Source organism: Rhineura floridana, chromosome 8, assembly GCF_030035675.1.
Source record: "Rhineura floridana isolate rRhiFlo1 chromosome 8, rRhiFlo1.hap2, whole genome shotgun sequence".
NCBI classification, from domain to species: Eukaryota; Metazoa; Chordata; class Lepidosauria; order Squamata; family Rhineuridae; genus Rhineura; species Rhineura floridana.
Window position 1 is genome coordinate 21,629,955 of NC_084487.1, and position 18,348 is coordinate 21,648,302.

The 18,348-nt window shown below is 43.6% G+C and overlaps 1 protein-coding gene across 4 annotated transcripts in view; it reads left to right on the top strand.

Moving 5' to 3' along the window:
• Positions 1-18,348, top strand: part of EPS8 (EGFR pathway substrate 8, signaling adaptor) — a 195,739-nt gene that overhangs the window by 2,264 nt on the left and 175,127 nt on the right. The window lies entirely within an intron of this gene.

Genomic DNA, 18,348 nt, shown 5'->3' on the forward strand with positions numbered 1-18,348 from the left:
GCTTCTTGGAGGAAGGTGGGATATAATGGTAATGCTAAATAAATAAACTATTCTCTCCCTTCTTTTAATCTGGTGGACGTTATTCTTGATTGCCTAACCCCAGTTAACCAGCCTGACCCTCTGTTCAACAGCAATCAATTAGGTAATGGGGTGATTTCCCCTTCACATATCATTTCAATCAATTAGGTAATGGGGTGATTTCCCCTTCACACACCACTTTCAGCCCATGGTGGGCTCTTTCCCTCTATGTGTGTGTAGTCTACATTAGTGTTTGTGAGTACAGAACTGAGTGCAGTTGCTTATTGTGGATTAATCGGATGGTCAAGGAAAGCCCCCCCCCCGAAACTGCTTCATAGTAGGCTTGATAAACTATGGTTAGTTAAAACTTCTGAAAAGGATTCTTGTCCTCCAGTTTATGTTGGGGTACCTGTTGGTTGACTGCCTGCAAGACAAATGAGACCTTTGTCCGGGTTGCTGCCTCTTGAGCTGTAACACCCACAGGTGCTTATTTCTAAATACACCATGGGGTATCATTTTCTCTCTGCTTGATAGATATATAATAAACAAGAACCCTGCCAGCTTTAGCCATGAGGTTTTATTGCAGAACCCCAAATGTTAACTTGTGGAAATGTTATAACCAGGAGCCTAATGTGTTGCAGTGGGTGGAACTGGTGAATTTCTATCAGAGGTCTAACTCAAGGAGAAGGTTGTGCCCCCCCCCCCCGGCATGCAAGGCAATTAACACATTATAGCACCCAGGCCGAAAGGCAACCCACACAAAAATAAAACAAAAACTCTGAAGCATTTTGGAGTCTATTTAATGGTATGTCTGTGCAGGCATGAGAGCCAGTGTGGTGTAGTGGTTAAGGCAGCCTTTCCCAACCAGTGTGCCTCCAGATGTTGTTGGACCACAACTCCCATCAGCCTCAGCCAGCATTGCTAATGGTCAGGAAAGATGGGGATTGTGGTCCAACAACATCTGGAGGCACACTGGTTGGGAAAGGCTGGGTTAAGGGATTGAACTATGACCTGGGAGACCAGGGTTCGAATCCCTACACAGCCATGAAGCTCACTGGGTGACCTTGGGCCAGTCACTGCCTCTCAGCCTCAGAGGGAGGCAATGGTAAACCCCCTCTGAATACCGCTTACCATGAAAACCTTATTCATAGGGTTACCATAAGTCGGAATCAACTTGAAGGCAGTCCATTTCCATTTTCTGTGCATGCATATTCTTTTGATTAAAAACCTTGAAAATTAACTTTCTAAATATTCCTATTGTTTTCTTCTAACCTAATGCAAGTAAAAGGTAAAACTATATAACTAACAATAACTAGACAGGCAAGGCCCACTGCCCCCTCCCTGAATTCCTCTTCTAGTTTATATAGAAGAGTTTGCAAAACACTTTTCAGGTGATATCCTTCTAAGACAGTGATTCCCAAACTTTTCGTCCCACAGAGGACTAAAAACTACTGATGTTCTTGGCAAACTACGTAATGATTTTTCTGCCTGTTGAAGCCATTGCAATGTTCTGTGCTAGACGCTGTATGGTGTTTCATTGTATTTTTAATTGCTTGTTTTATTTCTTACATTGCATTTTTTTGTATTGCACTTAGAATGCCACTGTACTGTAAAATACAATATAAGAAATAAAAGAAGCAATGAAATGCAACTAAGCATCGATATGAATATTAAATATAGACATGCCACAAACTAGCTAAATGAAGTTTGTTGACCACGTATGGGAACCCCTGATGGAAGACGTACTTGGAGTAGACCTATTGACACCAATGGACTTAACTGATTTCAGTGGGTCTACTCTGAGCATGACTGACATTGGATATCACCCTTTTTATACCGGCAAGTACTCTCTAATCTGGTCTCGCCGCTCCGTTGATTTTTCCTTAACATCAGGGTAGGGCAAATGCAAATACAAAATAAAAGGACCAATTTTTCTGTGGACTATTCACCTAAGTGACTTTTTGTTGTTGTTGCTGAGTTGTTTGGATGATTCTGTCCATTGAGACAGGTCAGATGAATGCATTTTACTGAAGCTTCTGCCTGGGACCATGTTCCCCCTCAGTTTTTGTCTTGAGCACTTAAAGTAAACGTTCCTCCGGTGCAACTGCTATATTTTTAAATAATACAATATTATTATTCTTACTGCTGCTGATGTTTTGAACCTCTAAGCCTGCCTGTGTATCTCTAAAGCTTGCTTCCAATGAACTAACCCCAATTAGTTCTGTGAAAGGCATTTTTGTGTACTCTGTTCCTTTCCAGTAGAAACTTAGGGCGCTTTCAGACTGTCACTAGTTTGGGAACCACAGTCTTAAAATTTGATCACATACCAGCAAATTCAGCTTGTGCAATTAAAGTTGATTTAGCACTCTTGTGCAACACCCTTCTCCCCCACTGGATTTTTTACTGTAAGGAAAATAATGGAGAAATGCGCTGGAAAGTCTGGGGTACCACTTGCTTGATGCAACATTGTATAACCTCACAAACCAATCAATAAACACTTGCCTTCACTTAATCTCCCTGCCAGCTTTCTGCGAACATATTGACACGAATGTTCTATAAGCAGGTCATCTGGAAACGGCGTTAGTGTGCTGTAAGATTCATGGGGATGGTAGTGACTGGAATAGGGGATGCTTGCAGAGGACAGAGCTGTGGCAGCAGAAAGAGAAGAAGAAATAGCAGGTTGACATGGTCCATAAAGGCTGGGGACTCTTGACTGATAAACCTGAAGTAGGGATGTAGGCATGCATTCACAGTGCTCTGTGCCTTGGGCAACTCAGCCTCTGCTTGGAGAATGCTTGAAGATGCGGGATACAAGCCAGTTGATAAAGCTACAATTGGCCCTAAACCAGGAATGGGGAACCTGTAGTCCTCTGGATACTGTTGGACTCCAACTCCCATCAATCCTAGCCAACGTGGCTAGTGGTCAGGGATGATGTCCAGCAACATCTGGAGGGCCACCCTTATCTTAAGGAATGTTTCAGTGGAGATTGACTAGGCCAGGAGCTTGGGGTAATCCATATGCTTGCTTTGTTTTTTAATTATTACTGTTTTTAGAGTGGACTGTTGGTGACTCAGGGGGAGAATTTCTTAAGGCGAAGGGCAGAATAGTAATAGTGGAATAAATACCAGTAGGTTGATCTGAAGTCCTTGGCAGGTGAAGCATAGTTTAAAAGATAAGTATGAAGGTGTTGCGTGTGGTCCCATAAGGTCTGGGAATTGAAGTTGATAATTCATAGTGCTTACATAGTATTCAAGTGCTATGTGTATGCTATTTTGGTTACTCCTTTGGTTACTGTAAGGCAGGTGTCTTCTTCGGGTTGAAGGCCACATTCCCTGCTGAACGACCTTCTGAGAGCCACATGCCAGTATGGGGGCAGGACCAGAGGCTGAAGTGGGCAGAGCAATGAATATAATTCCCCCCCCTACAGTAGTCTAGTTTCAACACATACTCACACATCCCTCTCCATACAGGCAAGCAAGAGTTCAAGAACCCATCCTAGCCAGGCAGAAACCCTTAAGGCGGGTGCGAGGGTGGGAGGTAGTTTGGAGAGAGTCCTGAGGGCCGGATAGAAAGGCCTGGAGGGCCATATTTGTCCTGAGATTCCACACTCTTGCTATAAGGTGGCTTTCCTAAGGCGACTTAGTTTGTGGCTGGGGTGAGATTTAGACTCTGGACCTCCAAGTTTACAGCTCCTCTAGTAGAATCATAGAATAGTAGAGTTGGAAGGGGCCTATAAGGCCATCAAGTCCAACCCCCTGCTCAGTGCAGGAATCCAAATCAAAGCATCCCGACAGATGGCTGTCCAGCTGCCTCTTGAATGCCTCCAGTGTCGGAGAGCCCACTACCTCTCTAGGTAATTGATTCCATTGTCGTATGGCTCTAACGGTTAGGAAGTTTTTCCTGCTGTCCAGTCAAAATCTGGCTTCCTGCAACTTGAGCCCATTATTCCGTGTCCTGCACCAGTAGACTGCGCTATTGCTCATGGCGGATGCAGACATTCTAGTGCAGGTCTGGGGAACCTTTGGCCCTCCAGATGTTGCTGAACTACAACCCCATCAGCCTCAGCAAGCACAGCCAATGGCCAGGGGTGATGGGAGTCACAGTTCAGCAACATCTGGAGGGCCAAGGCTTTCCCACACCTGGTCTAGTGAGAGCCTTTCTAGGACTGAGTTCTGATGTACATCTTTTTTCCCATTTTGTAATGCTGTTGCAGTCTTTCTTTCATTTGCGGTGACTGCCCAGCCCTTTCCCCCTGCCTGACTCGACACAACCATGGCCACGATAGACTTAGTTCGGAAGTGAGGCAAAGCTTTACTTGCAACATATCCTCGGTCTGACATTTTGAATGCTATGACCAATGGCATGAGTTTAGTCTCTGGCCTCGGCTGTTTCAGTTTTAATGCTGTCACTTATTGGCAAGATATTCTAATAAATGGATTTAGAATTGGCAAGGCTAAGTGATAAGTCTTCCCCCCTTTCTCTCTGCACTTTAAATAACACAATTCCTGGTGATGCTTTCAAGCTCACAGCTAGGCAAACCCAATTTATTGGTACTTATTCTATTTATAGGGATGTTGCAGATTTTAACACAATTTGTGTTGGCCACTTTCAAATTGTTACAGGGAGTGAAGGAGAGAAGAGTTGTGAGTCTGCAGATAAGCAGTTTTGATTGTTGACCTGTTTACAGATCCCTTGCAATTTCAACTTCTGTTTTCCTTACACAACATGGATGGGGAACCTGTGGCCCTCCAGATGTTGTTGGACTCCAACTCCCATCAGCTCCAACCAGCATGGACAATGGCCAGGGATGATGAGTGCTGTAGTCCACTTGGAAGGCATCAGGTTCCCATTCCCTCACATGCTTCAAGAGGAGGGGTCATCATTTGGGGAGAGGTTGCAACTGAATGACTGAACATCTGCTTTGCACACAGAAGGTCCCAGGTTCAACTCCTGGCATCTCCAGATGTGACTGGGAAGGACTCCCTATTCTAAAACCTTGGAGAGCCATTGCCAGTCACTGTGTAGACCATACTGAGCTAGATGGACCAATGGTTTGGGGTATAAGGTTCAATGAAATAATGATTTGGTATAAGGAAGCTTCCAATGTTCCTTATTGAAGTAAGTTAGAAAAAGAATTTCTGGCTGAGGCAAGATCAGGGCCCTTGAGTTGACTTACTTTTATCCTAGAAAAGGTGATTAAATAATACTGCATTAAACAAGTACATAGTGTTGGAAGTACAGCAGCAGAGATCATTTAGTTTGTATGGTAAGGGTTAATGCTGTTATTAGTAAGACAGCCAACCAAGGTAGATGGTGGTGGTGGTGGAGATGTTGCTTAGCAACCAGTCTGAATGGCATGATCTTTGCTGAAGTGGCACATGCTGTGATTGACTGTGTAGTTCTGAAGGAGTTTCCCCCCTGTATGTTTTGGTTGTATGTCTCTCTGCTCTGAATAAGGCCTGAACTAACAAAGACAAAAATCTGTGTTTATTTCTCCGCAGATTATACACTGTTTTTGTTCAAGTGCACCCAGTAAAGTGTTATCAGCATCATTTCTGTCTGGATACCATCTGTGTCATTTAAGTAACTTTGCCAACACGTAAAGCTAGCTAAGCGGCGTCACTGAGCTATCAATGTGACAGCTTGAGAATGAGAATGTATATTGAAGACTATATATTGCATGGGCTGCCAGGGGAAGCAATGTGTCTCTTACATTCTCCATAGAGAGGCATTGCACCCCTCCGCTGTTGGGTTCCTCTACTTGGAGCCTCCCTCCCCTATTGTTAAAGGTGGGGGAGCATACTTGTTTTTTCCAAAAAAATTGTTAGGGCAAGATCCTCAGAAGGATGTGAAGCAGGATGGGGGTGGGGACAGTATATGTAGCACTGTATCCTTTTGTTTGGATGGCACTAATTGCCCTGTCACCTCGACCACACACCATGTAAGCATCATCCATCTGTTGCTACAGGTGTCTTGTAAAGACGTATCTTTTTCCTGACCCATAAGATCCGATCTTGTTACTGAATTTCTGTTTTTATCTGTGCTTATACATTTCTAAACTACTGTTTTACTTATTTTATGTCGCATCTGTTTTTACAGTATTGCTGTAGTGTTTTTATGTTGCATTTTTGTAAATGGTTTAGATTTTGAAACATTAAGTGGCTTAAGAATGGTTTTAAATAAATAAATAATGATGGCCGAAATGTTTCTGAGGTGGCTACCAGTAGATTAGGACAGATGATTTGTGGGTTTACCTCCTGACTGCGCTAATGTGAAATAGGTGCTCAAACCCATAGTAAGCAATGTCTTGGTTGCATTAGCAATTGCAAAGCCTGACCTTCAGTTCAGTGTATTTTGGTATTGGGTTTGAAAATTGAAATTCCCACGTTTTCCTTGCATAATGTCGCTGGCAAAAGATCCCTGAGACGTTACTTGATATCCTTTTAAAAGGTGGAATGAGTTTTTGGCTTCTCCAAAATGAATGGAGACGTTTTATGCTGTTGGTTTCCAAAGTTCTTTCTCTAGCTGAAGCAAAATCTCTCTTCTCAATCTGCCTGTGGCTGCAAGCCAGGAGGAAAATCAGCTTGACACTTTTTGAACTCTAGCCCATTACAGGGATGGGGTCATATGTTTGATTCCATCTGAATCCTTCTGATCAGTAAGGGAATGAAGGGTGGTTAACTCTCATCTCTGGGTTTTGATTTCATTAATATGGAGATCCTGAATGGAATGCCTGTCCGGCCCAATTTCTTACAAGATTCATGAAAGCAATTTGATTCTTCCCCCTACCCAAATTCTTAATTGTCTATTACACATTCAGCAAAACAAGTGCTAAAGCTTTTTCTGGGTTGTTTAAGGCTTCCTTGCAACCGTGGGCATCTGTAGGACTTTTTTGGAGGGTGTAGGAGAAGTAAAATATTGAAGTAAAGCACCTTGCCTCAAAAAAGATACTGTAGAGTTAGAAAAGGACAGCTGGAATGATCAAGGGGATGCAGCAACTCCCCCATGAGGAAAGGCTGCAACATTTGTGGCATTTTAGTTTAGAGAAAAAGCAAGTAAGAGGAGACATGGTAGAAATGTTTAAAAGTGTGCATGGCATGGAGAAAGTGGATGGAGAAAAGCCTTTCGTCCTCTTTCATAATACTAGAATTCATGTACATCCAATGAAGCCAAGTGTTGGAAAACTGAATGCAGACAAAAGCAAGTACTTCTTCACGCAGTGCATAGTTAAACTACGGAATGAGCTTCTGGCAACTGTGGGAAGAGAGAGCACTGGTGCACTCAGGTCCTACTCGCGGAAAAGGGCATCTGGTTGGCCACTGTGAGGACAGGATGCTGGACTAAATGGGCCACTGGCCTGATCCAGCAAGCACTTCTTATGTTCTTAAAGTAGTGAGCAGGCTAATTTCTCACACAAATGAGAAGAATAGCGTCTGTACGTTTTGTGTCATACCTCAGGTTCTACAAATGCTGGAAACTTACTGTTTTTAAAAAATGAAACCGGTGTGTGTGTGTTATGATTTATGAGGGGGGCCCCTGTCCCTTGCTTGATGACCATGCTGTTCCTCCATTTTTCTTTTCATCTTGCACAAAATTTCCTTTAAGTCTGAGCTTTTGTTTTTTCTTCCCCTTATTAAGTATATCTAGGGCTGTCCATTTCTGCAATCGAGTCATCTAATCTTAATGGGTTAAGTGGATGGGGAAGGAGGAGTATTTTAGTTGCAGTGGAATGTCCATTTTTCCTCAATGTGGAGCTTTACTGTAGAGTTGTTTATAATTTGTTTATATACAGAGAGAGAGATCATTCTCCTTTTTTGTTCATAGAATTTCTAGACACTTCCCAACCGGTGTGCCTCCAGATGTTGTTGGACCACAATTCCCATCTTTCCTGACCATTGGCAATGCTGGCTGAGGCGGATGGGAGTTGTGGTCCAACAACATCTGGAGGCACACTGGTTGGGAAAGGCTGATCTAGAGGGTGTTGATCTACTGATGGAAGGCATCCATAGCAGAATGGGGAGGATTCCCATTTTGGTGATTCTTCCTCCCCACATTGCAGCCTCTCTCCCCCCCCCCCCCAATCTGCTCTTATTCCAATACTAACTCCCAGTTCCTTTCTGTTGGATTTTAAAATTTTTATATCTGAATTGGCCCTGTCCTCTGTGAATTTGTCTATCAGTGGCTGCTAGCTGTGATAACTATGTTCTCCTTCCAGTGCCAGAGACAGCATGCCACTGGATACCAGTGGCTGTTGGGAATTATGAGTTGAGAGAGTGCTCTTCTGCTCACGTCCTGCTTGCAGGCTTCTCAGAGGCACCTGGTTGGCCTCTGTGAGAACAGGCTGCTGGTCCAGATGGACATTTGGCCTGATCCAGCAGGGCGTATGTTCTTATCTTGATACTGGAATTGTCTTTTTTGCCAAGCTAGCTGCCCCGTTCTCTATGGCTCATGAATTTGAGTAGCACATCTCTTAAGTTTCTGCAGAGTGTTGGGATTAGTCTTTACTGCAGATTCTGAAATTTCAAAGCAATTTCTAATAGCCTCTGGTTCTTAGGTGGATGGCTAATTTTAAAGCCTGGCAAATGCATCTGAGCTCTCAGGAGGATCAAGGTGGCTGCTTTTGAGAGCAGAATGCCCCGCTAGATGAACTTTGAATTGGTCCCTCAACAGGGTACTTAATTTCTTAATTGCCATCTGTTACCAAAGAGGATTTTGCGTAGTCATAGAATCATAGAATCATAGAATTGGAAGGGGCCTTGTAGGCCATCGAGTCCAACCCCCTGCTCACAGCAGGAAATCCACACCTAGAGCATCTCCGGCAGATAGCTGTCCAGCCTCTGCTTGAAGACATCCAGCGAAGGGGATCCCACCACCTCCCTAGGCAGTCAGTTCCATTGCCGAACTGCCCTTACTGTCAAGAAGTTCCTTTTAATGTCCAATCTGAATCTACGCTCCTGCAACTTAAAGCCATTAGACCTAGTCCTACCCTCTGGGGCAGCAGTGAACAAATCTGTACCCTCCTCTATGTGACAGCCCTTCAGGTACTTAAAAAGTGTAATCATGTCGCCCCTCAGCCTTCTCTTCACCAGACTGAACATGCCAAGTTCCTTCAACCTTTCCTCATAAGACTTGTTCTCCATACCGGCTATCATCCTTGTCGCCCTTTTCTGAACCCGCTCTAACTTGTCTATATCTTTCTTAAAATGAGGCGCCTAGAACTGAACGCAGTATTCCAGATGAGGCCTGACTAATGCAGACTATAGTGGGACTATTACTTCCCTCAACCTGGAAACTATAGCTCTGTTTATGCATCCCAAAACCGCTTTTGCCTTTTTTGCCGCAGCATCACACTGCTGGGTCATGTTCAACTTGCGATCCACTACAATTCCAAGGTCCTTCTCACATGCACTACTGCTAAGCCGGGTATTTCCCGTCCTGTACCCATGCATTTTGTTTTTGTGGCCTAAATGCAGAATCCTGCATTTGTGTTTATTGAATGTCATTTTATTAATTTCAGCCCAATTTTCTAGTCTATCCAGGTCCCTTTGGATTTTATTCCTGTCTTCCATTGTGTTAGCTATCCCTCCCGGTTTCGTATCATCCGCAAATTTCATAAGGCTTCCCTCCACCCCATCATCTAAGTCATTGATAAAAATGTTGAAGAGTATCAGCCCCAGGACAGAACCCTGTGGCACTCCACTCGAAACCTCCTTCCAGTCCGAAGCAGAGCCACCGACGACCACTCTTTGAGTATGGTTTTCTAACCAGTTGTGAATCCACCTGACAGTATTTCCATCTAGTCCGCATTTGACGAGTTTGCTACCCATGTAGTCCTTGGGTCGCTTGATATATATATATTGCTTAAGTTGCTTATTGGCTAAAGTGGTCTTGTTCTTCCACCATGTTTCCAGTGGGGCTGTCATGGTAGGACTTTAGGGCAGAGGTTCAGGGCCCCACTAACAAGGACAGCAGGGCTCACTTACCGCATTTTGAAGGAAGTGAAGTAATACAAATTGCTATCTAAAGACACCTCCCCTCTGTAAGTTCATATTCTAAAATTCCTGAGTCTAAAATTCAAGTCCAGCATCTAATATTACCTAACTGCATGGTTAGAATCATAGAATAGTAGAGTTGGAAGGGGCCTATAAGGCCATCGAGTCCAACTGCCTGCTCAATGCAGGAATTCAAATCAAAGCATTCCCAACAGATGGCTGTCCAGCTGCCTCTTGAATGCCTTCAGTGTCGGAGAGCCCACTACCTCTCTAGGTAATTGGTTCCATTGTCGTATGGCTCTAACAGTTAGGAAGTTTTTCCTGATGTCCAGTCGAAATCTGGCTTCCTGCAACTTGAGCCCATTATTCCATGTCCTGCACTCTGGGACGATCGAGAAGAGATCCCACTCCTCCTCTATGTGACAACCTTTCATGTACTTGAAGAGTGCTATCATATCTCCCCTCAGTCTTCTCCAGGCTAAACATGCCCAGTTCTTTCAGTCTCTCCTCAAAGGGCTTTGTTCCCAGTCCCCTGATCATCTTTGTTGCCCTCCTCTGAACCTGTTCCAGTTTGTCAGCATTCTTCTTGAAGTGCGGAGACCAGAACTGGATGCAGTATTCAAGATGGGGCCTAACCAGTGCTGAATAGAGGGGAACTAGTACTTCACGCGATTTGGAAACTATACTTCTGTTAATGCAGTCATTAGTCACTTTAGCTCTGTTGAGGTAAATTGCATTCCTCACCCCCCCAAAAAAAATCACTGCTAAAACTGACACCCACCTTGACCTTGCTGGTATTGCTATTAGCTCAGCATCCCAACTGGGGAGCAACAGAACAGGTAAAAATACGATCCTAGCCAGTATCTCTTTAGCCACCAGACATCTTCGTCAACACTAGAAAAATGAACTTCTACTTTGTAAGTTACACCTACTGTGGCTTCCGGAAAAACTAAGATTGGGAAATGTCACGAGTCTGAACAAAATGCTTTCATTCTCTAATGCAGCACGGGATGCAGTGAGATAACAGTGCCTGCCTTATCGAGACTTTCACCTGGTCTGCTCGAAAAGTGCAGCATTTTTGGCATTGATGTGATTGGCGCATCAGTTGCTTCGAGGAGAGGAAGTATAGGTTTATCATGTTCTTTCTCAATAGTGGACCAGGACAATGAATGTTCCAGTTCTTGGAATGCTCATAACTCTTGCCCTGTTTAGCCAATCAAACCAGAGGATTCATGGGGCCGGGATGAGGGGAAGAAGAACGGCATCTGTTGACACCACCCGAAACCTCTGCATGTTGATCAGCCTTTCCTCTGAGTGCTGTCTGCACAGGATGCAAAGGAGTGCCTACATACATATGACTGGTCCCCACGCTGCCCTGTCTCATGCATGGTTTGTTTAACAAGTCATGAATTGTCCCACAAACCATGGCTTGTTTCTCCAAGGTTTGCTTTGTTTTCCAGCTGCTCTTGCCACATAGATAGTTTAGTAAGCATCTGGAGTGGGATGATCAAACCATGGTTAAGGGAGGTGGTGTGTTCATGTATAATGCCCAAGCCATACTTAAAGCAAACCAAGGTTTTTAAGCCAACAACAAACAATGTCTTCACGATTGTGGTTTGTTGGCAGTAAACAAGCTGTCAGTAGGTCACTGAGCTGGGTTTACACATTACACTAACCATTGGTTTAGTGTTCTGTGTGAATCTAGAGTTCTGTGTTAACGTAGATCCCATGTGGAAGAGCCAAGATTAGGGTCTGAGCTGGCAAGTGTAATCCATTTTCCTCTCCTTCCACACATTGAGAACCTCAGATTTGGTGGAAGGGTCAGGGCAGTTTTCTTGGATTTACTAGGTGAGATGCAGCCCCTGACATATGTCTCTAGAGGCCTGGGCGTGGAGACGTTTGCATGTATAAACAGATCTGGGGGCTGAGTGTCTGGTGCTGCTGTTTCCTGCATTTGGGTCTTGGAACATTATAAGTAGGTTCATTCTTCTGACACCTCCCCCTCCCCCACAGGTTTGCTAGTTGTAGAACTGTGCAACAAGCCCCAGTGGAAAGTTTGCATTACCCCAGATATGGTACCCTCCTGTCTGAGCGCTGGTAAGCTTATGCATACAGGATGTTGCTGCTTCTTGCATGGAGGGTCTGGCCATCGCAGGGCTGTGGCGTAGCAAGGTCTTCTCCTGAATGGGCAGGGAGCCTCCTGGGTCCTGCAACAATATGTACATGACAGAAACTGGCAGTGGTCAGTGGGGGGGGGGAGTGTATACCTGTACCTGGTTGTTTATTCCCCTCCAACAGCCCCATATTATCGATACAAGAGTTCTACCGAGAGGCGATTCATATATTTTTCAGGCGGCATAGTTGTTGCAGGGACAAATTATGCAATTGCTACAAATCTCATTTTTTACTATTCCATAGAGGGAGGGGCAAACAGCAATGCAGACCACTGAAGCCCTCTCTGAGTGGAGATCTTGTGTCATGTGCAAACATATCCCTCCATTCAAGAGGAGATCTTGTGCCATGTACAAATATAACTCTCCATGAAAGTGTGCGTGCATGCATGCACAAAAGCGCACATGTTATATATATAGTCAGGGTGGCATGCAAGTTCCATCCCCACTGCCTAATTTTAACCTGGGTTTTCCTAGAATTTCCAACAACCCTGTGAGGTAGGGACTGAGAAACAGTGACTGGACCTAGGTCGCCCAGTCAGCTTTGTAAGCCAAGTGGGGATTCAAAGCTGAGTCTTCCCCAGTCCTACTTGGACCCTTATTGCAGCACCGTCTTGGATCCCATGAGATATCTATTTATCATCAATAATGCTGATGAAATTGCCTGTTTTGTTCTTTTCCAGTGCTTCAGGAAGGTTGCCTGCCTTATTTCTTTTTAAATGTCCCATGTACATTTATGCAATGAAATGCACATTTACTTCCCCTTTTTTAAAAATAGAAAACAATACAATTAGTTTTAAAAAGTACTTGGACAAGGTGCTCTTTTTGGGGGGGGGGAGGAGTGAGATAGTTTCATGACATAATACAAGGCCAGGTGTGGGGAACCTTTGGCCCTCCAAATGTTGCTGAACTATAATTCCCATCATCTCTGGCCATTGGCCATGTTTGCTGGGGCTGATGGGATTTGTAATTCGGAACCAAAGGTTCTCCAATCCTGTTTCAGCCCTTCTGTGATATGCACAGCTGGATCCTGCTGCAAACATGCAGAATGGTTTCCTTGTAATTGGATCCTGCAGAGAAGAATGTACGTTTAAAACAAAATGTGGCACAGGGCCCCCACCACACAAACAATGTGCAGTCCTGTGCACCTTTATTCAGCCATCCCACTGGATTCTGGGATTTCATTCTGCATTGATATCTCATTCCCAAGCATATTTCTGCAGCTGTAAGAGCTATAGAATCTTGTGGTTTTTTTAAAATGAAAACCGAATATTTACAAGGGAGCTGAATTCTGCTTGTAACCCTACATTCTGTGTTCCTCTAGCATGCTATCCTTCTCTCTGTGCTGCTGCTGTATAACTTTTGGAAGATGTACAAACAAATTCATGCACCTTGGGGAGGGGGGGAACTGTTTTGTAAACATCTATGCTCTGACAGATGGCAGTGATATTTGTAATGTTAGGAAATGTGGAAATCAGCTGTACAATGGCTGGGCAACATGTAGGTGGGAAGCAGAGAGAGAAAGAGTTGCCTTATCCATAAAGTACACAAACAGTCTCTCCAAGTACTGGATTCTGAATGCAATGGGAACCTGTTATACATTCATATTCCGCTATCAGCCTAGGACAGCACCAAGTGAAATGCAGTTTGTACCAAATAGCATGCAAATTTGTTGGTCAATAGCTACAAATAGCACTCTTGTTCGTGATATTTGGATGCAACAAACAGTAAGTTGAGAGACATTGCTTTTCTTTCTCCTTTTCAGAAATGGGTGTGTGTTTTGCGTCTGTGTGTGGGAGTGGTGAGTGTAGAGGAAAGGCATAATGTTGATCGCAATTAGGTATATATGTTTTTAAAGTCCTGTTACGTAAAAAATAAAAAAAAATCCTTGATTTAGGACAGTGTCTTTTCTATTAAAATTCAGGAGCCTTATCTCATCTAAACAGCTTGCTTAGAAGAAGGGAATACAGACATTCTGATTTCAGCACTATGAGGAGAGATTATGGGAGGGGAAGGGAGGGGTTTGATTTGACCAAGCTGTAGCAGGTAAAGCAATTTTTTTAAAACAAACAGTGAAAGGCATCATTAAAAAAAGGAAAGAGAAAGATTGATTTGAAACGCAAGCTATTCATTTGTGGGCTAATTCCTTTTGACACGAGCCATCTTTGAACTATTAACAGTGCAGCTGGAAATGCAAAGGGATGTTAATTTTAGAGTTAGTCTAAATTGGCTAATTATATCCTCCAACCCATCTCTGTTCAGAAACAGTGTGTGGGGTGGGGGAGATTACAGTGCAAAAGGGAACATTTGGATACCTTAAAAAAAAAAAAAATTCTAGAAGCATCCTTTACACCATACAGAATATAGCTGTTACTAATAAAGATTTTGCACGCACAGTGGTTTGTTTCATTTTTCCGAAGAGTATTGGTTAAGATTCACTTTGGATAGGTGCAGATGTCAAGGCCGGACATTGTAACCATGGTTAAAAGGTTGAGAGTGGGCTGTGCGACAAGACAAGGTGTTTCCTTCTCTAAGTGTCTCCCCTCTTATATACAAAAATTCTTCCCCTTCCCCTGAAGGCTTTAACCATGGTTAATTGTTACATTTGAACCAATCTCAGCTATAGTTAACATCCAGGGTTCCCATCTGAACCAGGGTTTGGAAACCATTGGGAATATAGGAAACTGCCTTATGTTAAGTCAGACTCTTGGTCCATCTTGCTTAGTATCGTGTATACTGGCTGGCAGCAGCTCTCCAGGATTTCAGGCAGGGAGTCTCTCCCAGTCCTTCCCTGGAGATGCCAAGGAACCCAGGACCTTCTTCATGCAAAGCAGATGCTCTACTGCTGAGCTACAGCCCTTCTCCATCCGTGGTTAAGGTTGGTGTAGGCATGGCAGCAGTGGGGAACTCTGGGGCAAAGGAGCAATGGCTGCTCCCCAAATTTGCCACTATTTTGTGGCCTTTTTTGGAGGGCAATACCTTATGAGGACCCACTGGGGATTTGGAGTGTTTTCTTTCTTTCTTATAGACTAATGCTGCTACTTTTGCTTTTCATGTGCCTTGGAGAGAACTGAATGCTGTTGCGCTTCTGTTACTAGACTGTTGTTTTCTTGGGGTGGGGAGAGGAAACACCCCGTAACAAGAATTCCTGAGTGCACTCTGGAGGATAATTCTTGCTATAATGAAAAGGCTAGAGCCAAAGCGACGACGGTTTTATTGTCCGCTTATTGACTACCTGCCAAGTCCACTCCTGAAGCGAGCGAGGCATGAGCGGAGCAGAGTGCTCTTCCGGGCTGCAACATGTCAAAGCACTTTGCTGGCAGCTGACCTCACCGTTCTTCGTCCAAAGTTCTCAGTTGTTGCCAAGCAGGCCTGCTCTGCGAGGATGCGCCTGTCAAGCAAGGGAGCCGTAGTTGTTAGGAGAACCTCCTACTGATTTGACGCGATGGCTGCTTGGCTGTGTTTTATGCTTTGCTCTTGATCAGGGCAGTCAGTGTGGTCCCCTCCAGACAGCTTTAAAACTGGATTGGACAAATTCATGAAGGAGGATAAGGCTCTCATTGGCTACTAATCCTGATGGCTGTGTTCTACCTCCACTGTCGGAGGCAGTATGCGTCTGAATTCCAGTTGCTGGGGATAGCTGGTGGGGAGAGCGCTGGTGTGCTCAGGTCCTGCATGCATGCTTCCACTAGGCATCTGGTTGGCAGCATGCAAAACCAAAATTCCCTGCCCATAGAAAACTAGTGCATTGGCAACTAGCACATGGCACTTTCCTCTGGCATGCTAGCTTTCTATAGCTAGGGAATTTTAGTGACAGAGGGGCACCCACCCATCCACTCAGCTTGAAGTGGTGTAGTCCTTTACCTCTGCTGAATGTATGAACTGATTTTGATTCTCTGTTTTCCTTGTCTGCAGCCAAACTAGGGGACTAGTGCAAAGGTTATAACCGATGACTTCCAATTTCAGATTGAGCGACCATTTTTCATCCTGCCCTCTTAACCTTATTGTGTATTATGGGGTTCTGCTTTCAACCATCTATGAAAGTGGTTCAGATGGCTTGAGCTGCCTGGCTGGGATAGACTGTGTGGATCACATTGTGCAGAATCATTGCTTTCTCATGTTTCAGAGGGGGCAGATTTTGGATTGTGTGTAGGAGAGGCAAGGCTCAAAGTCTTGCTCAATTATTATTATTCACTTATAAAGAACCTAAAATTGTATAGATGTTAAAATACGAGACAGTCTCTGCCCGCTGCCTCACAATCTAACAGACATGGCACAAAAGAAAAAAGGAATAGAAACGGAAAAAAGAAGTCAGACATTTGAGCAGATGTTCGCTTTCTGGCCAATGGATAGGTCTGAGTTAGTCTTCCCTTTGCCATGATGTTCTTCCTGGGAGGCAGGTGGTTCAACCTTCCTGTGGTCCTTGTGTGTATGTGTCCGGCCCAAGATCACCCAGTAAGACTTGTGGATGAACAGAATTTGAACCTGGATCTTGCCAGCTTTAAGTTCAACACTCTAGCCAATATGCCAACGTTCTCCTTTTTGATCCTCCAGTTTGTGTAAACAACTAAAGTGACTAGTCCTTAAAAACAGACACATGCCTTCTTAATGCTAGTCATAAGGCTGAAGGAATAGGGAAGTCTCAGTCTCTCTCCCAGCTAATGCAAGTGTTTCTGTATGCTTGCCTGGAGAAGACTCTTGCTTGCCACTGTTGACCACAAAAGTGGCGCATTTACAGGTCAAGACAAGTGGGACCTGCAACAAAATGTTGCAATATGGAATGCTCCTGTTCAGTGCTCCAACTAGCCACACTATCTTTCAGGATGCTCCATTCCATTCCTTTTATGTCACCCCCTTTTCGTTTTTCTCCCTTCTAACTGTCAGTCAGCATTCCTTAGCCACTGAAAACATTCAACTCCCCCCATTTTTTTGATACTTCTGCAAATTGTGGGACTCCCCCCCCCCCACCCGCCAGCCTACTGATACCTTGGGTGGTAGATAGATGTTGCTATTTTGACTGCATGTGGATCCATCCTTGGAGAATGAGCTAGCTATTAGTATATAGGATTATTCATTATATACCTTGTAAGGAGTATCATATTCAGAGAGCGAGGGCTTTGTGCTTTCTTTTTTGGGACTAAATGCATGGAATAAATTCTTTATGGCGAGTGGCTGCACCTGCATACCTGCTAATTATGAATAATTCTCAATAATGAACTATATATCAGGATTACGAGAAGAGAGATGATTTATTTTTTCCACTTTTTTTGTGGGGTGGAGGCGACATTTAGGGTTTTGAGAATTAAATTGCTGAGAATTTTTTTTTTAGGATTGAAAAGATATGACTGTATTCCTAGCAATTGTTTCCAGAAGAAAATTGATGCTCCGTGAGCTCTTACACACAAATTATTTGTCATTTGAGTCGTGTGTGTATTTAGCAATTATTGAGTGTTTTAAGATGAGCTTCAGAACATAGTGTGTGTATGTTTAAAGGGGGGTATATTTGCCTGAATTTGTAGATGTTGTATGTCATTTGCAAAAATAAAACTTGGTGCCTATATTGACAGATGGGTAATTTTTTTAAAAAAAATTAAGTCACTAAAAAGCCTATCTCCTCGGCATCCCATAAGAACATTTGTTTGGGGAAGAAGTGGAAACCTCTTTCAGCCTGAGGGCCACATGCCCTTCAGGGCAACCTTCTGATGATGATGATGATGATAATAATAATTATTATTATTAGTCGCTTTTTTCCAAAGTGGAACTCAAAGCGACTTACAAAAAAAACATTGTGTTCAAAGTGGCTTACAACAGAAGCAAACAATTACAAAAACAATTTCATAATAAAATAATACAACAGCAGTAATAAAACAATAACAAACATCACAGCAAGCACAAACCCCTTTTCAATACTATAAGTATAACATCACAATAAATAAGTACAGTTTAGTTGCTTTGCTAAAGAAGATACTTTTGTTTGCATAGATATCGCTAAAAGGTCCCTTAGGGTTAGTGTATGTGTATATATAAACTGCCCACACTTAGCAAATGTTTATTGCTAGGTCAAACTTGGTTGCAGATGGATTATAGTGGGGGGTTTGCTCCTTAATAATGACTTCTAGAGCTACCCCCATCTGCTTTCGTTTTAAAAATAAAATTTGTGGCTTTC